We start from the raw sequence: 27115 nt of genomic DNA on the forward strand, positions 1-27115 counted from the left end.
AAATGGTCAACCCAAATGGCATTAAAGAAAGGAAAGTGATAGTACTCCAGCCTTGAGAACAGCAGATCTGATATATTCATTTGACTGTTGAGAAGCCACAAAAGAAGACTCATTGCAGTTTGGCTAGACTAAGAAAAAAAATAGTATCCTCTTTTCAGGCTTTCAAGGGTTCCCAGAGCTATTCTGACGGCCTTTTCTCCCTCAGATTCTGCAGGTCACAGATATCAGCACTGCCTTCTTTGCTCTAAGGCTGCACCAGCCGAACTGTGCTTCCCGGGCTCTCTTTGACCTTAGTAGATAGTTCTATTATCTCACAGGCACAGGCAGGGGAAGACATTTTTGCATGTGTCAGAGTAATTAGAGATCCCTCTAAGCGCTACCGATGAAGATGTGTCACCCCCATCAAGGCCTTTAGTAAGACTGCTCCTTTGCCCACATTCCCATCCCCAGGCGTTCCTTCTCAAAGCTGAATTCAGAGGAGCTGGCCTGGAGCAGACAGCCACACAGCTCCCCACTCCCAGCAGGTCAAAGTCTATAATGCGGGGCCTTTTAAAATTGAGTTTGTTCAAGTTCAGGCATCATTGGATACCAGTAAAGGAACCTAAAAATAAATCCAGCAGAGGAAGCTTCAAAAACTTCCTGGAAGGTGGAAACAACTGGAGGTTACAGAGGGCAGTGGGATGACTTCTAATGACCCCATGGAAGCCGTGAGGAATTCTCAAATTGCCAGGAATGTCACCAAGTACTGTACCATGCTGTCTTGAATGGGGACAGAACCCAGCATAGTGAGTATAATAGCTGTTCAGTGTTCAGAACGTGTGTGTGTGTGTGTGTGTGTGTGTGTGTGTGGAGGACGGTGTCCCTGTGGTGTCTGCCCTCCACTGAGGGTTTGATGTAGGCACATTCCAGGTGCTGATGTCCTCTGAGGCCAATTCCAGCAAGACATGACTTACAGTACTTCTTATCTAGTGAATATCCGGTGCCAGATTTTATATGCAATTCCACCTGCCTATAAGTGTGTTCCTTTTATCCCATTACGTGAAATTCACTGTGTCTAAACCACACTCATAGATTTTCCTCACAAAAACTACATGAAGTTTGGGCTTTTCTTTTTTTTTTTTTGCAATACTCGGGCTCTCACTGTCGTGGCCTCTCCCGTTGCGGAGCACAGGCTCCGGACGCGCAGGCTCAGCGGCCATGGCTCACGGGCCCAGCCGCTCCGCGGCATGTGGGATCTTCCTGGACCAGGGCACGAACCCGTGTCCCCTGCATCGGCAGGCGGACTCTCAACCACTGCGCCACCAGGGAAGCCCAAGAAGTGTATCCTTTTAACTTCATTTAAATTTAAAGACTGTAAGACTATAAAATATATTGGAAATTTTGCATAACTACTTTCATTCTTTTTTAGAAACTGTCTTTATAGGTTAGCTAAATGTTTTTGAAGCTTAATTTGTTGTTATTTTAAGTCTCCAAAATACAATTGCTTTGACCTTTAGGATATTGTTTTGAGTTTAGTTATCACAGTGAACTTTAAGAGTATAATTTTGTTTTCTATTATCAAATACCTCTTTCTTCCAGCCCCAGAATAAAGAGTCACAATCCTTAGCTCCAATACCAAATAGAATAAATATGACTATAATTTCACGCAAAGAGTGAGTGGCAAGGTCAGATTTTAAAAGCCACGTGGAGATTAGATTGGCACAAATGAAAGTGTGCATGTATTATATTCGATTGAATAAAGTCAAATTATGCATGTAGTGTATGCATAGCAATGGGTACTTTAGGGAAGCTGCTCTTAGGTAGGAATTAGCTGTGGTTGACTAAGTTTGCAAAGTGCAGAAAGCTTATTAAATAAACAATATAGTAAGACATTCCACTTAACCCAGATTGTACATGAAATCAGTTGCAGGCTGTTTGTGAATGAGATGTGGAAAGCACGAACTGCATGTCTCTTTTCGAAAGTGTGCGGATAAAGAGTAGAGATACATAATCATTACTAATAAGCTTGCACTTTATAATTATGCTACAGAGAGAGAGAGAGAGAGAGGGAGAAACTGTGTCATTCATTGCTCAAGGCACCCAAATCACAAGGGCTGCCTCAAAGCTTCCCTGCTGGTTATTGTTATAAAAGAGACAAGTTACCTTCCAGGGCTCTCCTTCCAGCAGACAGCAGGTCCATGCAGAGAGAGAATTCCCACAGAGCAGAACAGACCACAGCACCCCTCATTAATGCAGCCTGTCTGGGACCATGCAAATGCTTTTGCAGACCAGTTCTACACTTCTGCACAGTTCATTTACAGAATTTACACTGAGAGGGCATAGTTAAGGAGATGGGGCCCTCTTTGCATGGGGGAATCTGATTATACCAAATGGCCAAAGCGTCCTGGAGTCCTTTAGTTATATGCTCACTTGGGAGGAGTTTGTGGAGATGGGCTCTGAAGAAGTCAGATTGTTTTGTTTGTGAGAAATAAAACGGAAGGTCTTGTTAAAGCGACCCCCTCAGTCAACTTTCCTGAAGCCTGGAAGCCTCAGTGATGGGGTAGGGTCCGGGGGAGGGCAGCGTGATAGAGGAACTTCACAACCAACTTTCTGATTGGTGTGCCTCTCTCTTTAATGAGGGAGTCAATCAACCTAATTAACCTCGTTAAATAACACATACAGTGCAAACTTAGGTGTTAGAGAAAAGCAGAATCTGTCAAGACCTCATCACAGAGATATCTAACATGAAGATCCAGGAGCAGAAGATCAAGATTTGTTCACAACCAGGTATGCTCATGACTGGCTTCAATTCTGATTGGACAGTATCCTGGTGAAAGTCTGTTCCGATTGGTTGAGGCTCACGTACCAAACGTTAACTATTTTGAACATCACCTCTACTGGAATTCTTGCCAGTCCATGGCCCTTAAGGAGCCTGGAAAATTCACAAAACTCTTAGCTGTAATTATTCTGATTTGAAGAGAGAGACAGAGCAGAGAGACAGAGAGCAAGTTGACCATACATTTTGGATCCAAAGATGCAAACAATTTAGCCATCATTTTTATGTTTGGAAAATAAAGCATTTTGCTCCAGCCAGAGCCAAAGGCAGGAGGGGAAAGGCCTGGGAGAACCATTGTCGATGGCGTGGTCCTCCTGAAGCATGTGTCAAAGAGGAGTGACTTCCATCACCTGTAAAGCACTTTCCCTCAGTTTAGTTCTAATCCTTTGTCCCCTAGCATATGCTACTTTTTACTATTGGTCATAGTTTTACAAATGTGTACGATCTTTGGAGGCAGGGAGGAACCATGTCATATTTTTTGTTGCCTTTGTTTACCATGCCTTGTATGTTGCATATTTTGTTGACTGATCAATTAATACAAATAAATATGGTCTTGCTCCGTGGATTTTCTCTCTAAGGAAAGTAAGACTCCAGAAAAAAAGTATCTCCCATGTCCCACTCTTTTTTCCCTACAGTTTCCTGAAAGATGAAGTCTCTGCCAGTGGCGCCGGCAGGGTCCAGGTGCAGACCCAGTGTGTGGTTGTGTGATCCCGTGGTGGTCAACCACAGTGCCTACTGTGGGGAGGGATATGGGGATAGCAACATAGCTGCTAATGCATAGATTCCAGCAGAATGACTCTTGCTTTCAGGCAGAGAAGTGGGTGGGTGATTATTCTTTGCTGAAACATCTCCAGGGAAAGAACAAGGACTGACAGTCTTCAGTGAGCTATTTCAGTTTCTGATTCATCATTTGGACAGGAAATTCTTGTCATGTATAATCAAAATCATTGTGCCACAAATTAAGTCAAATGTTCCTGGTTTTCTTCTTTCTAGAGGTAGATCAGAATTAGGCACTATCCTGCATTTTGTAACCGGTTATGGATAAAATTACATGGGATATCTAGATTGTTTATTTAATAACATTTTATTAAAATGCCTTTGTGAGCAGGAATTCCATTTGAAGCCTACTGGTCCTAGAGGGGAAAGAGAGCTCACATCTTGCTGTGAAAGTGTGTTGAATTTACAAAGTGGGGAAAGAGAGGTGCCATGGGATGATATTTCTTTGACATGGTCTTGGATGTTCTGTTTTATGTGGTTTGGGTAGGTTGTGTGGGAGTTGGGATGGACTTGTTCAGCTGGCTTGGATGTTTGAGGTGGGGATGTGAGGGGGGGTTAGGTGAAGCTTCTATGTGATAAAGGACAAAGACTCTTACAGCTCTCTCTTCCTTACCTGCCTGTGTTAGAAAAAGCACCCAATCAAACTCTGTCATCAAGGCAGTGACTCTCACACAGACAGGAACCATATGAAATATTTAGACAAGATTGTCGTTGTGTGGAATCTGTGGAAACCAGACCACCCTTCCTATGGGTCAGCTGCCAAAGTCCTGAAATAGCTCTCAGGGCCAGGGCCTTCCTTTACGGTATTTCCTCTTTCTGCATAGAACTGGGGGTGGGGGATGGTTTTACTCCCATCTGGCTTCACCGTTGCCTCTCCTGCCCCCAATTTATTACCATGCCTTTATTTCCTCTCACATTCTTTCACCTGTTTAAACTTGGGAGAAAAACAGGGAAAGAGGAAAGAGGAAAGAGGAAGGGAGACCGGGACAGGCCTTCGACTGAGAAGCAGCTGCTTGCATTGTATGCTACTGGCAACTCCAGTCCTTCCTGGAGCATCTCCAAATACCTCTTCCAAATGCTGACTGATATAGAAAATTCCATTTTGTTCTCCTTCCAAATTCAGATCTCCACCATGGATTTTGTCATTTTGCTTTATCTTTTTGCAATGAATTTTATCCCCCACCCCCCAAAAAAAATCCCCTTAAAATAGTTTACCTGTAATTTAGAATTATAATAGAAACATCCAACACATCAGTGAATACTCGAGATTACGACTACTAGAAGAGAATTTAGAGATAATCTAATCCAACCCTCTCACTTTTCCATTGGGAGGCTCAGAGGGGTAGAATGACCTACCCGAAATGAGGCACGTAATAAATGGGAGAACCAGACTAGAAATTAGCACAAATGCTTTGTGTAAGACTGTCTGTAGGCCCCTGCAGCAGATCAGTGAGCAATAAAAATAACAGTGATGTTAATTTGAAACAAGATATTAAAACTCTTAGTAATTAAGAATGATGGGAACGAAGTGAGAGAGTGGCATGGACATATATACAGTACCAAATGTAAAAGAGATAGCTAGTGGGAAGCAGCCACGTAGCACGGGGAGATCAGCTGGGTGCTTTGTGACCACCTAGAGGGGTGGGATAGGGAGGGTGGGAGGGAGACGCAAGAGGGAGGAGATATGGGGATATATATATAGCTGATTCACTTTGTTATAAAGCAGAAACTAACACACCATTGTAAAGAAATTATATTCCAATAAAGATGTTAAAAAATAAAAAAGAATGATGGGGACAAAGATGAGGAAGAGAAGAGTTGCCCCAGGCTTAGGTACACTCTGAAATGTTAAATCTGTTGAAACCAAAAAGAATATTAATGAAGAAAGCTTTATTCTGGGAAGAAGGTACCTAGATGGCTATGGTCATTGTCAAGACAAACTTCTGACCTTCTGTCTGTCAAGTTTTATTGCCATGATTTAAATATTACAGAGCTTATGTGAGCCATTATCTGTATCTCTCTTTGTTATAAATTACACTGAGAATGTTCTGTAGCATTACAAGAAGAAAAAAGGACAACTACCAGTAGGACATACAGAGCCTTGTTGGTGCCAAAGGTTATTTAGCAATGGATAAAAATTCACTCCCTCAAGAAACATGTATCCCTGCTAAGATGCCCCATTGACTCCTGCCCCCATGAGTTCAGTGTAGTACTGCTTTCTGTGGAACCCTCTTGGGAAGGTGTATAGCTAACACTTTTTTAAATTAAAGTTTTCCACTAATAAAAAAAAAGCATAAGCAGTAATGGAAGTCAGAGGGTTCCTCTGATACTGCACTGTATTGAAATACAGTAAGACGAGTTACGTTGGGCTTCTTTCATTTTTTAAAGGGTTCAGAAATCCTTGAGCTTCAAATCAGTATATAAAAATGCCCCATTATCTTAATTATCAGGGGTCATGCTTTTTCATGGAATGCCTTTCATTTCAGAGATGGCGCCTGCTTACTCAGCACCGGCAAATGTTAAGGGACACATCCGAGCTAAATGACTATCATCTAGTCTTCATGGATAATTAAAATCCACATTTTTTGCAACTCTCTTTTATCCTTGAGGTAATCAGGAGGTACTGACAATGAATTAATTTATCTCCTGGCCAATCACATATTTTCCCATTGCTTCAAATCAGTAATTCTGACTGATGTAGTTTTCATCTGCTTAACTCTTCGATCCACTTTTTGGCAGGGGCATGATGTCATAAAGAAGATATCAGCTCAGAAGCCAGGGCATATGGGTCCAAGTCTTACCCCTGAAATGTACTAGGGATCTCTGACAAGGCACTTCACCTCTAAATCTTTTTTCCTTCCTTCATCTGTAAAATGAAAGCATTGGGTTAGACAAACTATACATTGTCTTCTAGTTTTAGCATCCATTGTGTCTGAAGTGGCAAAGAAGGAGGAGGAGAAGGAGGGGAACAAAAGGGCCAAGATATGGTTACATTGCAGACATTTAATGCCTGTGTAGTTGGCAGTCAGCAGGACCAGAGAAATCAAACCCTGCCCGCTGGAATCATTTTAACCTGGAGTGAGGCATTTACTTCCTTACTAGGACAGCATCATATTATATATCAAATACAACAATTCCCTTAAAAGCTAAATTTGAATTAGTCATATGCAAGCATCCCAAGGTATAATCCGGATTGGATCACAAGGCAGTCACAAAGGGAATTACTTAGTCTAACTTCTTCCAGGATCATTTTCTATATTAATCCATGAATTCTCATCTTTTTTATTGTCCTTTTCTAGACCATCATTTAACCCGGTTTTAAGATAAAGATGAGCTAACTTCCTGCCGTTGTACACTGTAGCGTGAGGTACGGTTTAGCTAAGAGCCATCTTTCTAATCACTTAGCACTCTGGTAAGTTGGACTCATGCATATTTATGTGGAAATGTTCAGTCGTTTTACACCAAGAAATCCACACCTAGACATTTCCCTGGTGAATGGTTCATGAAAGCAATTTTCCACATTAGCTGTATTTCTGACAATCCAACCCAAAATAGAAGGTTGCTTTGCAGAGCTTAGGGCAGGTGACATCTAATAGGATCTCAGAATCAGAACTGTTCTGGAAAAACCCGAGGGAGAACTTGCCCTTGGCATTCTCAAAGAGGGAGCACGGCACATTTCTGTCAACAGTCCTAGGGCCTTTGCATCATGGCCTATCATTGTGGGGTTGTGACAGTTAAAACAAGAATCGGAACTGTGGCTTCCTTGGCTAAAATCCCTAGGATGGGGTCCGAGATAGCCCTGGAAGTTCATTTTACTTGACAGCAGGCTAGACAATCTTGAAGCCCAAGTGCATTTGCCATTAAAATTCTCAGCAAACCACTTCTACACCACTGGCCATTACTCTCGTGCGCCTGATGGCAGCATGATGGAACAGTGCATATCTAGTGCACAAATACAAAACACTTTATTGAGCACCTGTTTTGTATCAGGGCGTGTGTTAAGCCTGAGAGCATTAAGTAAACATATGTAATCATTACCCCTCAAAAGCATTTAGTTCACTCTGGGATCCATAGGAAGCTTCCTGGAGCAACTGATGCCTGCACTGAGCCTTAAAGGAGAAGGAAGAGTTAGCCACATGGACAAATCTAGGGAAACCTCTCCTAGGGAAACCTAGGAAGGAGCAGAGCCTTATCTGCAGGGAAAGGCAAGCAAGTTGATGGGAGCAGAGCGTGGGGCCATGGGTGGGCATATTATCTCTGTAAAGGGCCAGATAGTAAATATTTCTGGCTTTGTGGCCCTACAGTACTCAGCTCTGTTGCTTGTAGGATGAAAGCACCATAGATGATGGGGCGTGGCAGTGTTCTAATAAACTTTTATCTCCAACCCAGGTGTCTGGAGATATCTGGCCAAGGGGCCCTGGTTTGCCGGGCAGGGCAGATCGAGTGGGTTACTGGGAAGGTCAAGGGCCTGTTTTGGTGGGACTCCTTTACCAGGTCAGGCCTCTGGAGCTTAGAGAAGTGGGAAACAGTTAAGGCCTGAACTGCCCACAGGAACCCAAAGGCTAGATGGTCTTAGTACCTCTTGATAAAACTTACAAAGGAAAACCTACACCAAGCAAAAGCATTGGCAATTTTCTCTCTCCTCACAGAACGCCCAGAGTTCCTCCAAGGCCTTGCCTGCTGGATTGGCACAGCAAGAGGCTCCAGCTCAGGCCAGGCTCTCCCCTGTGTGACTCTAGGCACCAGGGTCTCTTCCAGCCTCCCCCCGCCCCGCCACCCCCTAGGCCTCTGGAGATACTGGCATGATGAGATGTTTTATGAGGTTTGTTCAAGAGCAAAGGAAGGAAAAGAGGGGCTCCAGAGAGCACCAGAGATCTCAACAGAATATATGTATTTTCTTCACTCCCATAGAGATTTGGGAAATTACAAGCATTTATGCAAATATGTTTTCCATTACATTACCATTTCTTGTCTCCATTTGCAGACTCCCACTCCAACCAAATTTGCTATGAACCAACCGAGAATAATATGGCTTATTCCTCCCTTGTGTGACAATTTGGCTGGCTCCGTCACACATTCAAAATGCACCCTAAGTGAAACAGTATCTGTTCTCTAATTGTGGCTCGGGGTAAGAAAGAAAATACAAGGTTACCAAGACTCAGAGGACCACAGCATGCTTAGACCCAACCAAGCAAGGAAGAAGCGGAGGAATTCTTTGGGGGGTTAAGTTCTTTTTCTGAAACAAAGGCTGTAGAGTTCTTTGGGGGGTTAAGTTCTTTTTCTAAAACAAAGGCTGCTACAGCCAGAGCCTCATTAAACGTTCCCTACAACTGTGGACTAGGCTTCAAAAGCTAGGTTGGCACAAATAACTTTTCAGTGACATTTTTGCTTTTACAAATTAAAACAGTTCTTAAATTCATGAGTCAGCATCATGAAGATTGGATTAATATGTAAAGGTTATTGGCATGCAGTTTTCACAGTATTGTTAGAAGTCAACACTGAGTCATAGCCTCCCAGGTATGAAAAAAGGGAAAGGCTTATTCCGGGTTTGATGAGAAGGCAACCAAGATGGGGCTTTACTGTGGGTAGGGAGTGGAGGGGTTGGGCTAGAGACTGCAGAATTTGAGATTCCTGGCTGCCAGCAGAGGCTTACAGCACCCATGGGTCTTCTTAACTTGGTTGCCCACATGTAGAGCAAGCAGGGAAGAAGGGTCGGAGTCTGCAGTGGTCAAACATAAAAAACAAATCAGCCTCTTCATTACATGTCCTTTTTGTCCTCCTGGTTCTCAGTTCCCGGAGCAGAATCTGAGATCTCAAAGAATCTTCCAATGGATTCCTTTTCATATTAAATCAACCAGACTTGATTTCTGTTGCTTGCAGTCAAGAATCTTGACTGATACCAGTAGAGCCAACAATTTTGTCATTTCAGATTAAACAAACAAACAAGCCTTAAACTTTAAGCAGAGACAAACTGTGAGCACTGTTTCAAAGCAGTGAAACTGTTGGCATAGATTTCCACAAATGCATGTTCTTCTTTCTGCAGTAGTGATTACAGCAAGTCAATATTGGAAAACACTAGGAGTTCTTTTAGTTCAGTCTTGGGCACAAAGATGATTCAGACACACAGAATTCTAGAGCTTAAAGAGGCCCAAGAGATCATCAGAAAAAACAAAGCAAAACAAACCTTTAGTTACTGATGAGGAAACCACCACCAAGAACAAAGCACTTTTCCCAGTCATATCAAGAGGGTCAGAGAGCAGGCATTCGGATTTGTAGTCAAGAGCCCCTTTTATCATAGCTGGCAGCTTCTTGGAATTCAGCTCCAGAGGCTTTCTCATGCCTTGGTGTTAGGAAGAACAGAATCTCTCTTCATTATATATGAAGGCTTTCTCCTATATCAATGCCACAGTGCTCTGCTGCTGCCTGGCTCATTTATATAGGCTAGTGTATTGATGAAGCCAAGGTCATAGGCTTGAATTAGGAATGAGCAGTCAGTCTGGCTCATGTTCCACAGCACAGTGTCCAGAGGTTGGCTGGCTGTGCTGTAAAAATGGGACCCTGCTGTGGACACCTGGGCAAGCGTGTGTGAATGGCTCCGTGAGGTCCATGACCACTTCTCAGAATGCGGGGCAGAAGCACCCCTCCCAGAGCTTTACATCAGCTTTACATACAGAGGAGGTAATATTAGACCCTTTACATTAGAAAAGAATGCATAGTTGACAGAAACCAGTGAAGAATTCTATTTATTAAATAAAGCAGCCTTGCCAATTAGGAAACTTCCTTTGTAATAGGATAAATGCCAGGTGTTTCTTCCCTTGAGAACTTTCCTATTCCTCCTCTGTGCCCTACCCCAGATCATGCCTGCTCTTTAAAAAGAAGGGGACCAGCCCCAAGAGCATTCCATTGCCATGGCCTTACAGTTGCCAGCACGCACTCACCAATTTCTTATTGATGCGATAAGTTTGAAAAGAACCAGGAGCACCAAATGAATGCATATAACAGGCTTAGTGAAGACAAAACAATGAAAGATGTCACTGCAGGCTGAGTTAATTAAGAATTAATTAGAGAAAGAACTAGTTCTTGAAGAACTTTTATGGAGTGAGAGCAGAGTGTGAGAGGCATCCCAGTATTTGGAGGAGCCAAAGACACCAGGGAAAGGGTGTACGAGGATGCCCTGGGCATCCCACAGAGAACTGATGGAAAAGGAAGGTTCCTTTAGGAAAGACGTAGGAGATGCGTTTCAAGGAAGCAGGCTAAGGCCGTATTGTGGAGGGCTGTAGTGACAGGCTAGGCAGTGCCATCTTTGCTCTGCAGGCAGGGGGAACCACTTGAAGCCCTTAGAGCAGGGGAGGAATGCTGATCAAAGCCATGGTTCGGGAAGAGGAATCTGACAGTGGCGTGTAGGCTGCGTTGGAGGTGGGTGGCAGGAAGGCTGGAAATCGCATTCGTGATGAAAAGAGACCTGAAGTCGAATAAAGGGTTGATGATCCAAGGTCTGCATTCCTGATGAGTCACAGACGGGGAGGGAGGAGGAGGGAGGAGTTCTGGTGTCACCACCAAGTCCCAGAAGACGTGACTTTGCTTCAGACCAGGATACCAAAGACCTCCTCTCTTCAATGAACCTGGCCCTGTAGATACACAGGCAGGCAGCCGAGCGAGCCTGATCCAGTAGCGGACAGAACACTCTGGACCACACAGAGTCTTTGTTAGATGAGCTGTTCTGATTAAAGACAAAGTGTGTTTGACAGAAGACAGGGAAGAATCCCACGGGGACCTTCATCTACCTTGTCCTGTACCTACTCAACCAGATAGGGCCTGAGATCTGTGAAAACTGAGTATCCTTCAAAGCAGGATGCAGGCTGATGGTCCCCGCACCTGGCCCCACAGAACCTGGCCCTCCAACCTACTGGTTCCCTACAGATGAGAAGCTGATTGCACCTGTCAGCAGGCTGCTGGGCTGCAGGACATGCACACAGCTGGATGGGGTAGGGATGGAAGGGGAAAGAGACATTCATATCTTACGTAAAGTTTTGTAACTAGACTACACGTAGATATTAAGAACCTGGGTCCCTTCCAGTCTGTGTTCATTCAGTCTACTGGTCAGACTATTTTGCCTGATTTAAATAGTCTTCTGAGTCAAACAAATGGCCTAATAGATACTTTACAGAACTGACCAAACAGTTGACTGTTCTGTCTTTTCAGTTCATGCTATTAAAAGACACCAGCACTTTAACTTCCTCAAAATCTGTAGGAAGTCTTACAGCACCTGGCGTCTTAGCACCACATTTTGAATAATAATCTTTTTTTATCTGTTACCACCTACATCCAACACATTTATATGGAGCAAGTAAATTTTCCTTGTTACAGAGCTTTATAACCTCTGATTAGTTGGTCCATAAGCCCAAAAGGAGAATATAGATATCAGCCTTGACAAAATTAGGAAAGGAAAAAACATGAGATAAAGGGAATTAAAAGATGTTTGTGATGTGGGTGTATAATTACGGCCAGCGAACACCCTGGGCTCAGGAAACAGAACAAGGAGGTCCTGGGTCATTGGATCCCTGACCCCAGAGCAAAAGCAAAGAGACCAGGTGACACAGGAGGGCTAAGAGCTGCTCTGCAAAGCCTGAGCTCCTGAACGAGCAGGTGCCACAGGAGCAGCAGCCCCCTCCGTCTGTTTCTCCGCCCCCTTCCCCACTGAGGAGGGTCTGGAGGAATCCTGTGTCCACAGAGCAAGTTCTCCAGCAACCCCCTCACCAGCCCACCACTGAGAGATCCAGGGGCTCAGGTGGCAGGAGCGTTGCTGGCGCGTGCGTGGAGCCAGGGGAAATCACCGCCTGCTCAAGCTTTGCTGGAACGTTCAAGAGGCTGGTTTCATATGATTAAAAGCTCCATCCTCCAGGAAAGAAGCCAGGTCAGTGGGGAGCCTGATTGCCAGAAGAATTCCACAGGGAAGCAGGAAGACAAGTGAAGGGCTTGGCTCTGCTGCTACCAAATACACAGCTGCGTTCAACCAAGGGGAGCCTGACCTTTCCCACCCTAGCTCAGTCCTGGTTCTCTGGCTGTGCTCTGGGCACAGTCCTGTGATCCTCGTGAAAAGCCAAGTAGGAATACATGGGTTAAGCTAAATCCATAGTCAGGGAATGTACCAGGCACATGTCCAAGAGAGAGCTGTGCTTGTTAGTCTGTTGTATTTTAGGTCCATGCTTTGCATCCTCTGTTCTGCAGAGTAGAGGGGTGACAAGGGGAAGGACATTTAGACAGACTCTGCACCCTGCCCTGCCTCAAACAGAACAGCTCTGCCAGCGTCCCAGATGTCCCCTGGGCCCTCTCAGCCTTCCAGAGCCAGGTAAATTGCCTGGGTAAGGAGTGTTCAATTCCAAAGCCTCTGACTCTGCAAGGTCCTCCCCAAGATTCTCCCTGGAGGGCTGACAGCATCATGGTTCTCTCGGTAGAGTGAAATCCTGCCTGCTTACAAAGTTCTGCATCTCTCTGCTGAACACAGGAAACTAAGCCACATCTCTGATTTCCAATGGGAACAAAAATAAAACAAAACCCAAAAGCCTCAGTCATGAGAAGCACATGTGAGCACAACAGACTTTGAGAGAGGGCTGGAAGCCACAAGGAGAGGGTCATAGTGTACCCCAAATGCAAGAAACCCTAGAGGGTCTGTATTAGGCGTTCCTGTTCTCTAATACTGTTGCAGCCTCCCAGTGGCTGGGGTCTGCTCTCTTGGCCCTTTACTGAACCAGAGCTAAATAAGTCCCTTCCTACCAATGACTCCTCTCTCCTACCTCTCCCTTCTTTTCGCTTTCCTCTCCTTTTCCTATCTCTATTCCATCCCTATAGGGACCAACTGATTTCTGCCCAGGCCCCTGGAGTTTCACCATCTAACTTAAGCCATTATCCAGATATTTTTCCAAAGATGCATTTGATTCTTGTTATTCACCATAGTTGTGAGCTATCAAATCACGGCAAACACTGAAGCAGGGAACACTCGTAGGAGAAATAACTTAGGGTTAGGTTCCCGTGAGGCTCTCATCACAACTTTTTTGTCAATCAGTCAATACATAACTTAGTTTTATGCATTTTTCTATTTAAAGACACTTTCTTTAAGAGATGTTGTTGATTCAGTAACGATTCATTAATGACTGAACTTGTGGTCAACAGTACTGTTAACTCGTGCTGGGATGAAGCTTATCTATTTTCTCTGTAAGGCACTTCTGTGCTTAGGAACAATAGACAGAACTTCAGTACTGTGCTTTGGGGGCCATTTAAACAGCAAAATTACCAACTAAAAGCACAAAAATGCAAAAAAAAAAAAAGGTGGCCCTAAATAGGCCTCCAAAAAGGACACTTGTTGACAGTACAAGAGCCAAAGGAAGAAGACAGAGCACTGCCTTGTTCAGTCTCAGCTGGGAACATGTACGTTAGGTGAATTCATTTTTTGCTGCTCTGCAGATGTCTATGAATAACTGCAAAAGCACTGCAAGTATTGATCGTAGGGTGACAAGTTTTAGCAAGTAGGTAAATTAAAAAATATGGAATTGGCAAATAGGATCAACTATGTCCTTTTCTAAGAAGCATAATGGTGCCAACTGTTCAGATAACAGTTTTCCATTTTGTCACTTATATATATATATATTTTTTAATTAATTAATTTTATTTTTGGCTGTGCTGGGTCTTCGCTGCTGTTCGCGGGCCTTTTCCAGTTGCGGCGAGCAGGGGCCACTCCTCGCTGTGGTGCACGGGCTTCTCACTGCGGTGGCTTCTCCTACTGCGGAGCACGGGCTCCAGGCACACGGGCCTCAGCAGCCGTGGCTCACGGGCTCCAGAGCGCGGGCCCAGCAGCTGGGGCGCCCAGACCCAGTTGTTCCGTGGCATGTGGGATCCTCCCGGACCAGGGCTTGAACCCATGTCCCCTGCAATGGCAGGTAGATTCCCAACCACTGCGCCACCAGGGAAGTCCCTCACTTATATATTGGCATAGGATTTCATTTGAAAAATTGGTTCTCCTGTTTAAAGGAGATTTGGAGGGACTTCCCTGGGAAGATCCCACATGCCCTGGAGCAGCTAAGCCCATAAGCCACAACTACAGAGCCTGTGCTCTAGAGCCCGCGAACCACAACTACTGAGCCCACGTGCCACAATTACTGAAGCCCGTGCTCCGCAACAAGAGAAGCCACAGCAATGAGAAGCCCGCGCGCCGCAAGGAAGAGTAGCCCCTGCTCACCACAACTAGAGAAAGCGCGCGTGCATCAATGAAGACCCAACGCAGCCAAAAATAAATTAATTAATTAAAAAAAAAAAGGAGATTGGGAAACCATTGCTTTGGAAAACCTGATCCGTGGTTCATTCCAGTTGTGATTATCAGTCTTGTCTAGTAACAGGGAACTGATGAAACTTGTCAACCAGGTTGAGTCTTAATATCCATAGAGAGTGAGGTTTGCCCACATGAACAGAACAGAGAGAAGAGTCCAGAAGTGGGGATGTTACACGAAGTGGGGAGGTTACATGTTACTTTACAGATTTCTGCTTGGTAGAGAAGGTAACCTCAAGGTCATGATTTTATTGTCCTGAAGGACATTAGCCAGTTTTGTATCCAATCTACGAAATCTTATTCTAGAATTCCTTTTTTCCCGAAATGCCTAGATGGTGGACCCTAAGCATCTAACCTGCCCCTTTCATCAGCCTGAGAAGCATTATTCAGACCTTGCAGAGTCTCCGGGTATATCCTGCAGATCATTACAAACCTCGGGAATATTCTGTTGTTTCAATTAAAAGACAAGAATTTAGATGTTTGTGTCGAAAATCAGCACCAGTTTCCTCTTCTTGTGAAAAGTTTACCCTGAGGCTCTGGAATCAGCACTGGGTGAGATGCAGTAAACGCAGACTGATGATAGGTTTACTGCAAGAGATTTTATGTTTTTGGAGCTTCACCAAGGTTCCCAGGTCTGTGCCATTAACTGCTTTCGCAGTTCCCCTCTGTGTGCTTTCAGCTGTTAGACATAATTGAAGGATGGATGGGTGGCTGTGTGAGCACGGGTGTAATTTTCATTTTAGTTATTTGAACAGCATTTACAAGCTTCAGGCTTTGTGGTCCACAGAGCATGATTCTTGGCTGTGGAAACCTGACACTGGCTGACCCTCCAGCAGCCAATGGGCATGTGCAGCCGTCGTATTTACAGATGGCATTTCAATCACTTAGCTTACCCTAAGTCATCCTGACAGAAATGAGTTACGCGTGCTCCATTTTGCAGAAGGCTGAAAGGTGAGAGTGACCCACCCAGCTTACAGAGTTGTGACAGCAGTATCCACTTCAGAATCAGACAGAACAAAGAAACGATGCAGATGTGAATCAAAGTAGAGCTTTGTTAATTTGAGAATTGTTTGATATATATATTTTTTCAGTTTGTTAAGAAAATTATCCCAAACTTAGAAATAAAGCAGAGTCAAGGGTGTGTCCTCAGAATGTTGTACCGGAGCACCACTTAGCAGGGTCGCTCAGAGATTCTTTCATTGTTTAGAGCAGTGGGTTTTAAACTTAGCTTCATGTTGGAAGTACCTGGGGACCTTCAAATACAGATGCCTGGCTCCTACTCCTAGACATTTTAATTTAATGGCATGGGGTGATGTGATGGGCTGAATAATGGCCCCCCAGGGAGGTCCTCAACCCAGTCCTCAGAACCTGTGAATATGTTATCTTATGTGATAAAAGAGATCTTGCAGATGTGATCAAGTTAAGGATCTTGAGATGGGGAGATTATCCTGTATTATCTCATGGGGGTGGGGGGAATGTAGTTACAATGACCCTCATAAAAGGGGGCAGGAGGATCAGCGTCAGAGAGAGAAGGTGGATGCAGAGGTCAGAGGAGAGAGAGCAGATACGTGCTGCTGGCTTTGAGGGTGGAGGAAGTGGCCAAGGAGTGCAGGCAGCCTCTAGAAGCTGGGAAAGGCAAGGAATGGATTCTCCCCCTGAGCCTCCAGAAGGAGCACAGCCCTGTGGACACATTTTAGACTTCTGATCTTCAGAACTGTAAGAGAAAAAAGTTGTGTTGCTTTAAGTCACTACGTCTGCAGTAATTTGTTACAATAAGAAGCTAACACAGGTGGGACATTGGGCTTTAGGATTTTTTAAATCTCCACAAGTGATTCTAACATGCAGCAAAGTTTGGGAACCCACTGATCTAACAAAACGTACTTGTGTTTGGCTTTGACATTAACTTTTGATCAGAGCCAAACACTGCTGTGAGGTTACGTGTTATTTTATAGATTTCTAGTTGGTAGAGAAGATAACTTCAAGGTCATGATTTGATTGTCCTGTAGGACATTTGTATCTAATCTACCTTTGTATCTAATCTAGGCATTTTATTCTAGAATTCCTGTTTTCTGAAATGCCTATAAGTATCCAGTTTTCAAAATGCTTTTGGAACCAACTTTACTATCAAGCCAGTTCCCTCAATAAGTGAAATACATTTTGACACGTTTATTCTGTCTATATGAATGTCTTGCTTTGAACTCTTTGAAAATATACTTTCAAGTGTTCAATAATAAGTATTTGTGAGAAGGCAAAAGAAAAATATGTGAGAATACCAGTTTTTGCCCTTTGGAAGAGCTTAAAGTAAGATTGAAGAGTTGCTTCTGAAGTTACAGTTATAAGGCCAGAACAGTCACTGTTGCTGAAGCCACAGAGCTCGGAGCTGGGAGGAGCCCATCTCCTGCCATCACCTTCCTGGCTCTCGGGAGCTGCTGGTAGACGGGGCTGGCTTTAAATCCTCACTCTGTTGCTTAATAGCTGTATGATCTTGAGAATATCTTCTTAAAATCTGTTTCTTCATCTGAAAAAATTATAATCATCTACATCATAGCACCGTTAGACGTATTCCACGAGCGATTACACGTAGTATTTAGCCCAGTGCCTGCCACCTGGGACATACTCAGTTTAAATATCACCCAGGCGGCTGAGCAATGCTGGCAGTGATACCTACTTTCTTTACCTCTGGCCATGCCAATGACAGTAGTGATGCCACTGATGGTCACAGGGGTGAGTAGATTACATTAAATGGCCGAAAGAGTTAATTTGCTTCCCAGAAGATCTAACTGTTGGCTGGGCAGAAATTTCAAGCCAAGCAAAAGCCTAACTCTATTTGCTGTGCACTCAGGTGACCTGTAGGACCTTTTAAGGTGATGGCCTACATTTCGCACTGGGGAGATGTGCCCTTATTGGCCCGTTTTCCCTTTGGCATTTCTGCCTTTCAGGTATTTTCCTCTCACTGATATGCTGAGCCTGGCTTCAAATTACACGCCGTGGGGCAGTTAAATGGGAACTAATGGGCATTGCATTTCTTCCCATAATTATCTCTGAAAGGGTGGGCACTGTGTGCAGATGAAAAGAGTCCATGGAAATACATTGAGTTTACAACTCTCCTTTGCTTGGCTCCAAGTGACGTGAGTCCACACCAGAAACACACACAGGACCTCATCAGGGCTGAAGACGCTTGCACCTCTCCGTCCATGAAACTCTCCCCTGGGCTGCAGAGGTCGGGGTCCAGTTACAAAGGCTTGTAACGTGGAGCTGGAAGGAAGTCAGACCCAGTGAAGTCAAATAATTAGAATCTGGAGAGATTGATTTCAGGGATTAAATATCTACCGTGTCAGTTGATCCAACTGTGAGTTGAGAGAGATAGGAATGATAACCATGCAAAGAATTTTGACCAGATAAAGTGCCAGATAGGTCAGGTCTCAGTTAGGGTGACCCCGAGGTTATGAGGAAAATAAGTGAAGAAAGACTACATCCATCACTAGATAGGAGAAAACAAACACTTAACATTAATGCATAAATGAGAATAGTAGCCCCTCATTTGGGTAAATTATGTAGATGATCAGATAGGTTCATTTACAAGTCTGAAAAATTCATTAATGAACTCAGTTGGTCAGTTATTCAACAAACAGTTACTGACTCTCTACAAATACCAGCGAAGCTGCTGAGTAAAGACAAGTAAGAAATATGTCCAATCTCAAGAGCCTGTAGCCTCTGCAATTCACATAACAAATGCTACTGAGGAAGGATATACCTGGCATGGTGGTGTCATAGGAATGAGTGATAGCATGTGAGAGGTTTTTAAAAATCATGATGATTTTATGTAATTTAACGTCTACCTCTGTAGAGTTAAGTAGCACTACTTTCAGACATCTAGAAATAAGCTCTTTTCTTTATTCCAATTTTAGTAGACTCTGACAAATGACCAATTCATTGACATCACAGGTAAAATATCACTTAGGGAAATTTTTCTCTGCTTCCCTTGAAGGATCCCTCGCTCCTATCTGGACCTTGACCAGGAATAGCTTGGTCCCTGGGAGTACCTGGTGGGTCCCACAGGTGCTATGAGCTCTGGGACGTGAATGGGCTCCCCAGCTGTAGGCTTGTGCCCTCACTGTAGAGAGAAGGCCCTGTCATGGGGTGGCTCCTGGGGCCATCCCAGGCTGACACATGTGGAGGTGAGCCCTGAACCACACAGGGATGCATTGCCGACCACCAGTTACAGGGGAACCCACAGGAGCTGGCCCTAAAAGAGGGAAACGAAAAACCCCTGAGCTTGCTCTTCCCCTGTCAGGAATCAGCAGCTGATTGACTGTAGCCGGGAGATGCTTTCAAGTGAAAGAAGTAGGATCACCATACATAATAGATTTGTTTTTCGTTTTGTCTCAAGGTAGAAGATGTGTTTATTATATTATTTGAGGATCTTCAATTCTACTGTAGACAATAAGCATGCATGCAGGATGGAGAAAACTCATCGGATGTGTTAGGTGTTGTCCTGGGTTGAACGATGCCCACCCCCAAAACTCATGTTTGCCTGGTACTGATGAATGTGATCTTATTTGGAAATAGGGTATTTGCAGATGTAGTTAGTCAAGATGTGGTCATACCAGATTAGGGTGGGCCCTAAGAACAACAGGTGGTATCCTTATAAGAAAGCCATGTTAAACATGAGACAGAAGAAGGCCATATGCAGACCAAGGTGGAGATTAGAGTCACGTATCTACAGGCCAAGCATCACCAAGGCTGGCCAGCAACCACCAGAAGCTAGAAGAGGGGCATGAAACTGCTTCTCCCTGAGAGCCCACAAAAGGAACCAGCCCTGCTGAAACCTTGATTTCAGACTTCCGGCCTCCAGAAATGTGAGAGCATAAATTTCTATGAGACAGGTTAGACACAGATAAAGTCAAGCACTACATGCTGAACACAGATGGAAATGGATGGAAGGCCCAAGAGGCACCAATATTCATGAACCTCTAAATATATATGAGGCACATTAGACAATCAGTACTCATGGGGTCAATGGTGGGTCATTGATGACACTCATTCCAGCTCCATATATCCCCTGTCCAAAATATGCAAACAAAAACCTGGGCTGCTCAGCAGGTCACTGGTGAGTTCTGGCTGGGGCCAGGAGTAATTGTCCTGCATCTGCCTGAGATAATGAGTCTGGCTTGGCCCCAGGTGTCTCCTTCTGTCGGTCCCTTTTCCTCAAACCTCGCCTCTGATCAGCAGGAAAAGGTACAATGCACAGAAGGAGAGGGTGAGGGTGGAGAGGGGGAGAAGCAGGGAGGGAGAGAGAGAAAATCTTCGAATATTGTGTAACCGGGATTCAGGTGGTGTGGTCCATCCTTCCTGCACTTTATCCTAAGGCTATAAACCAACTCATCTCTTTTCCCTTGTTTCTCACTGTTTGTTTTAATTTGATTCCATAAACCATGTGATTTTAGCATTGTAATCTGGTTGTGAGCCTTTCTGTTCCATGACTTCTGGGATAGCTTGCCTGGTAGTATATATGGAGACAACAAGGTGATTTCCCATCCACACCAGGGGGAGCAGTTTACCTGGTGGTATTTCCTGATGAATAGTTATTTTTAAGCAAATGTTTATTTAAGACCTACTATGTGCTAGCCACCGTTGTAGGTCCCTGCTGTACAGTAATGAGCAGTGCAGACTTGGCTCCTGACCTGGTGACCTGAGTCCTGCAAGAAGAGAGATAACCAATGTCTAATGCAGTGTGAGCATTTTCTGTGACCGTGGAAGTGTCCAGTACAACAGACCACATAGGAGGGGTATATAACCCAGTCTAGAGCAGTCTGGGAACACTTCCTGAGACCAGATGAGCAGATAAGGGGAAGAAGGTGTGGAAGAATGCTCTAGGCAGAAGGAATGGAATGAATAGAAGCCCAGAGGTCAGAAATAACACAGCAAATTTGGGGAACTGAAAGAAATCCTGTATGGTCTTGAGCATAGAGAATAAATAGGAAAAGGTGAATGATGAAACTGGACAAGTGAGTGGAAACTTTTAAAGTCATGTACATAGATTGAACTTTATCCTAAGTCATTGGGAACATATTTTTGGTCTAATGCCATGTGAGGTTTCCCACATAGCACCTAGTATGTTTCTCTTTGCTGCTGATGAAATAGTGTATTCAAATTCAACCCCCACCCCCTCACACTTCATTCTTTAGGATTGATATTTCCAACTGCTTTAGTATTGATTAAACACGTTCATAATTATGGAGAGTCAATAACATTATCAAGCTTTCAGGGCTTGTGTTCAGAACAAAACCCACCCACCGTCTGCTTGTTGGGTGAGGTCTAGTTGGCTGTCTTTCTTCCTTCCCACCTCAGTTACACCATCTCTGGAAAGGCTCTTTCTCTAGTCTCTGCCTTGGTTCTCCAGATGTTAAATGGTTGTTTACCTCACTTATTCTCAGGAGAACATAATAAAAATTAAGAAGAGCAAAGAACATTTTGAATATGATATAATTTAGTTACCTATTCAGCACTTTCTAACTGCAAAGATGGCAAAATGCTGATTCTTTTCCCCAAAGCTCCTCACCCTAGACCCAGTTCCTTTTCTAGAGATTGTTAAACAAGAAATAGCTGTGATATGTGTGGAAGCGTTAGAGTTCAGAGCTGCCCAGAACAAACATGATAACTCAGATGACACTTTGAGTCCTGTCTGAATCTCTAAACTATGATTTTATAGATGTATCTTGTTTACACAATACAAATATTTCTAAAAAATTGTCTGGAAGTTGATTTTGTAGATTAAATCATATTTTAGTTATACCTAATTAGTCTGCTTTTCAAAAAATTCCTGTAATAAATACTTTGACAAACGAAGCACTCTCTCATTTGCATTTTCACGATGGACTTTAGAATATAAGGACGGATTTAGTTATGTTGTTAAATCTAATAATCAGTGTGAAACTATTTCGCAAAGGTAAAAAACTGTCAGTGCAACTGTTGAGACAATATAGTAGTTATTTATTGCTGCATAACAAATGACCCCCAAAACCTAGGAAGTTAAAACAACAAACATTCTATTTCATAGTTTCCAAGGGTCGAGATTCTTAGCTGGGTGGTTCTGGTTCAGGATCTCTCACTGAGTTGCAATCAAGATGTCAGCTGGGGTTGTAGTCTTTGAAAGCTTAGCGGGGGCTGTAGGATCCATTTCCAAGTTCACTTCCGCAGCCATTGACAAGAGGTTTCCTTTCCATGTGAGACTCTTTATGGGGCCCGCTCACAACATGGCTTCCCCCAGAGGGAGTATCAACATCAGTATCTCCATGAGAATGAGAGCAAGCAAGACAGAAGCCGAAGTGCTTTACAACCTAATCTTGGAAGTAATATTCCATCCCTTCTCTCTGTTCTGTTGGTCACAGAGACCAACCCTGATACAGTGGCACTACTCAAAGGTGTGTGTACCAGGAGGCAGGGACCACTGGGGGCCATTCTGGAGGCTGGCGACCACAGAAAACAAAAGGATGAATCTTTCCAAAATCCTTGTCCTGTGGCTTTTTATACCTTCATATTAAGATTAATGAGCCAGTTTCCCCCATGTAACTCCAGCTAGCCATAGAATCAGAGTCATCAACCTGGGAAAAAAGTAATTGTCAATCCACTAGTGTAAAAATATGTTAAATTGAAATATTTGACCAAGGCAGGCAGAAAAGTATCCAATACTAAGATGAGTTGTGAGACAGGCAAGCATCAGTTTTGCAAAGGAAATAGCTGAAAACTGGTTACACAAGTCTTGGGCTTCTCACCCAAGGGCTGTTCCCACAGATGAGGTGTATAGAAAGGTCAAGAGGGGGCCTGCTGGAAAGAATAGGTGAGGAGGGTTTGTTGGAGAGAGTAATTTATTGCTATGAGTCCCAGCTAAGGGAGACAAGTGAGAGGCACTTTAATGGGATTGTTTTGAGAGGTTGAAATATGTTCTCTGCGGCTGGAGGGCAAAATGGGTAGATGTCTGCCTGCCCAGGAAATCTGGAAGTCAAGGAGATGTGCGGGCGAGCTGTTGGGCACTTTGTGACAAGGAGTGCAAGCTTGGATTGCCCTGAACCTCCAGAACAGAGGAGGTTCTGGGGAAGAAGGAATTATCCTGGATCCATTTAACATCCAGGTAGAGGTCTACCTGAAGGAGGAGGAGACCAGCAGAGATTCTGCATGGCCTGAACCAAGAAAAAAAACAAGAGCTGAGCAAGGAGGAGTCAGCGGGTGAAGCATCATTGCCCAAAGTGCAGGAACTGCGGGCAGAGGCACAAAGCAAGGGAATCTCCAAATAACCCATCAAGTATCTACAGGTCCAGAGAGGGTGAGCCGTCTTAGACCAGCACCAGAGGGGCAAGGCCTTTCCAGCACCCCTTTCCTCCTGGTCTTCTTCCTCCTGGATCTCGATTGGCAGGCTGGGGCAAGGGGTCTGGGCAGGAAAAAAGAGGAGGAGAGCCTTTTCTTGATGCCACACCCCAGCAGCCAGGCGGCTCACAGTGGGTCCCAGCTGGGGGTGGGGGAGGGGCGGGGGGCCAGGTGTAACCGTAACTCCAATTTGAAGTTTATTACCTGGGACTAGACATGTTAAATTATTGAAATTATGCTGTGGGTCTTACAGTGATCGAAAGACTTTCTTTTCCCTAAGAGTGACCAAAATAAATCAGAAAAGTAGTCAAGGACCCCCACCTCGCCAAGGACAGGGTTATAATGGGGCACTAGGAGACAAAATTCCGTTATTTATGTAAGTATATCCCATGATTTTTTCTTGTTCAATTTATAAGTTTCATTAGCAATTGCCTCTGTGTTTGAAATTAGAGTCATTTTCAATATTAGCATTCTGTGACTCTTCTTTAGGTGAGTTACAGGTAGCACAGACTACATAGTCACAGGTGAGAGCTGGACGGAAAATTAAGTGAACCAGAGAGTAAAAGAAGCAAAATGTCCATCTTGTCACATGCCGTGTGGGATTGAGGCTGTGACGGCAGGTTTTTCTCAAGGGCTTGTGATAGGTACTTATTCATCTTCTTAGGCCAAAAGCTTGATAAGCCCTTCAACTACTGGCCCTTCGTTCATTTGTTCATACAATAACCTTTTTTCAGAGCTCCTACCACATTCCTGGAATCCTTCCTTCCTCCTCAGAAAACCGGTCTCACCATCTTTTGTATCTAGTTTTTTTCTCTCCCTCGAAGACTCTCTCAAGTTCATCAGCTTTACTGAGCCAGGTGGCAGCGTTCCTGTAAAATGTATTTGGATAGGGTTTAGAGAAAGCGGGTATTATATGTAAATGTGATCGGACACAGAGACTTCGGAGGTCTCTGATGCTTTCCTGTCATGTGTATAATTATACACACACGCATATATTTTATATATGTAGAGCTACGTATGTACAGACATCACATATTTATATTTACATATGTGTATATGTAATCCTAGTAGCACAGTTAAAAAAAGACTTGCAATCTGGAAAGTTTAAATAAAAATAATATTTTATGTATTCATAATACCTTATACAACATTACCTATTTTTTTCTCCTAAGGAAGTCGTCCTGTCTTTTTACAGCCCAGCCCTCTCACAAGCCAAAATCCATCATCCATCCTGGTGAGTACTGAGGAGGCTGCATCACTTGACACATAGATAAACTAGTGTCTTCTGTTGTATAGAGCATTTTAAAAAACATCTTTGGATCTTATATCTTTTTTTAGAAAGATTTTCTGCATAATTAAAAAGCTGCCTTTTTTAATATATATGATGTTTATGTAATATAATACTTTTATTTCTAGAACATGTATATATTTAATAATGTTTGAAATTAATTTGGATATATGATAGCTAAGAATGCATTGAATCATCCTTTCAGACAAATGGATAGCCAAATTTTCTGAGTGTGAATAGTCCGTATTGCCCCACTTGCATGAAGGGAAATTTTAACATGTACTTAATTTCCATGGCTCTGTTTCTCCATTCTGTATTTGGTGCTATATCCATGCTGGTATAAAACTGTTTTATTTACTGTAGCATCAAAGTCCATTTTTATGTCTGGTAGCCACTCATTGTTCCCTGAACACCCTGATTGCCCGAGCCTCTCCCCTCAACCAGAATGCGTTCTCCTCCTCTCCAAATCGCCCATCCTTGACTTGCAGCCCAAACAGGGGACACCTGGCTTAGTGGCAAGTTTTGGTGGAAAAGACAAAAGGGTTTTTTGTTGGATCACAGGTTTGCTACTTACCCGCAATGCAGTGTGGTGGCTGAAGTCTCAGGCAACGTTAAGCTGTTTTACTAGATGAATCACGTTCAGAGGATGATAAATTACAGTTGCGAGATCTTTGACCCCAATACATCTGGAGTGCCAGGCTCCGGGCTGGCACCGCCTTTGGCAGGAGCCTTCCCTGGGTAGGAAATGGGGCCAGAGGGTTGCTGGATCCTGAGTCATGGGGGGAAGCGGGGAGGATGGTTGGTCTGGAGAGGAGAGGATGTTGGGCTGCTGCTGGTTGTCATCAGGTCTGAAGAGGGGTTGGAAGGGACTCTTTTGTCTGAAGAAAAAAAGAAGACTATATCTCAGCTCTGTGTTGAAAAGAATTTTCTAGAAAAAAGAATATCCTCATGCAAAATGGGCTGATTAGTGAGAAAAGGATTACTGTCTGGCTAGGAAGATGAACCTGGTGCTTCTGTGGGTCTTTTCTATCTCCCTAACTTCCCTTTCCCTCCCTTAAAACTTTTCAGCGCTTACACCCTCATCCCAGCAAACACGGAACTTCCAGCCTGTGCCATACGTCTGTCTTGCAGCATTTCTTGAGCTGATTTCTTGCAGCATTTCTCGAAAATTGCGATTTAAATTTTTACATTTCTTTTGGGTGCAGTGACTCTTCCTGAAAAGTCTTTTTTTCTTTCACAGCCTCTAGCCCAGTCTCTTGCCTTTAAAAGTAGTTTAATACATATTTATTTATTGTTCAACAGTGTGCTGATTGATGGGCTAATTATCATGACTCAGATCACCAAGAAATTAATAATGCATTTTGTCGGGATTGATCCTGTTTCAGAAATAGCCGTTTTATGTAACTCCCTCTGCAAATTTCAACCTTCATTCATTCCCGCCTCTTCATCCCCCTTTCCATTTTTTTTAAAAGGAAGAATCATCTTTTGCTAAAATGAAACTCTTTTTTTGGTGCGTGTGGTCAGAATTACAGACAGGAAGGGAACAGATGGCTGAGTTTTGAGGAGACAATTCCTGGCTGCAGAGGCTTAACAAAGCTAATAAAAGGTAATTTACCAAAGACTTAGAGAGTCACGAGGCATCTGAGATTTTTTAAAGCCCCAATCCCCAGCCCTTGCCAACACCTGCCCACTGCTCTCCCCCAACCCTTCCATCCTCCCCGAGAACGTGAGGTTGCCAAGTTATCACTGATGTAGCCACTCACAGGCTCCCCTCTCCCAGGCACTTTTGCTGGGCTGTCTGGGTAATGGGCTGGGGCACCGTTGTCTTTCAGCAAATGGTCTTGGCATCATTCAGCGGCCCAGGCTGTGGCCCCGTGAACCTGGCTGGGATCCCGGAACCCCCAGAGTGAGAGCTGCACAGACAGTGTAAGGCAGCGCTGGCGCCTTTATTCTGCTGCAGGGAGATGCCTTGTTTGGGTTCTATTTCATTTCTTCCCCTCCCGAAAGGCCCAGCTTGATGCTTCCTGCATCTGCTCTGTTCCATTTAGCTTTTGTGTTCAAAACCTCTTTTTATTCTGCTCCTGATTTTCTTTGAATAGAAAGCTTACAAAATGGCCCCATCTGCTTCTCTCAGATTTTGTCCACAAAGGCAACCTGGGCCTCCGTCAGCCACTATATGTCCCTTTGCTTCTCCCCTTGGGCTGTGGTTTTCACTGCCGTCTGCTAACCTTGCACAGGGCAGTCACTGGCACCACCCAGAGAAAATGCTGTTTGTGCCTTTGTTTTCTTAAATTCAGGAGACAAATACTGTAAAATGTGTATGAGTCATCACAGAACATCCAGGATGCTGGTGGGACTGCTCAGGGCCCAGGCTGGCTGAGGTGATGCAGAGAGAGAAAGGGAGAAAGTCATTAGCTGCTTGACGCACTCACTTCATGTGACCTCTTTGGTTTTTCAGTGATGAAAGGCAATGCTGTCTCCTGAGATGTGGCCAGAAGACCTATGGACTGGGGTGGAATTTTGTTTATGCAAACCCAGCCTTTGAGCTTTC

At 44.0% G+C, this 27115-nt stretch overlaps 1 long non-coding RNA gene across 1 annotated transcript in view; it reads left to right on the forward strand.

The window, feature by feature from the left end:
• Positions 1–27115, forward strand: part of LOC109547676 (uncharacterized) — a 161916-nt gene that overhangs the window by 120700 nt on the left and 14101 nt on the right. Inside the window, exon 7 of the long non-coding RNA XR_012328868.1 lies at positions 24449–24510. This is a non-coding gene — a long non-coding RNA (uncharacterized lncRNA). The remainder of the gene's footprint in view (positions 1–24448; positions 24511–27115) is intronic.

The sequence above is a fragment of the Tursiops truncatus genome, chromosome 21 (assembly GCF_011762595.2).
Source record: "Tursiops truncatus isolate mTurTru1 chromosome 21, mTurTru1.mat.Y, whole genome shotgun sequence".
Lineage (NCBI taxonomy): Eukaryota > Metazoa > Chordata > Mammalia > Artiodactyla > Delphinidae > Tursiops > Tursiops truncatus.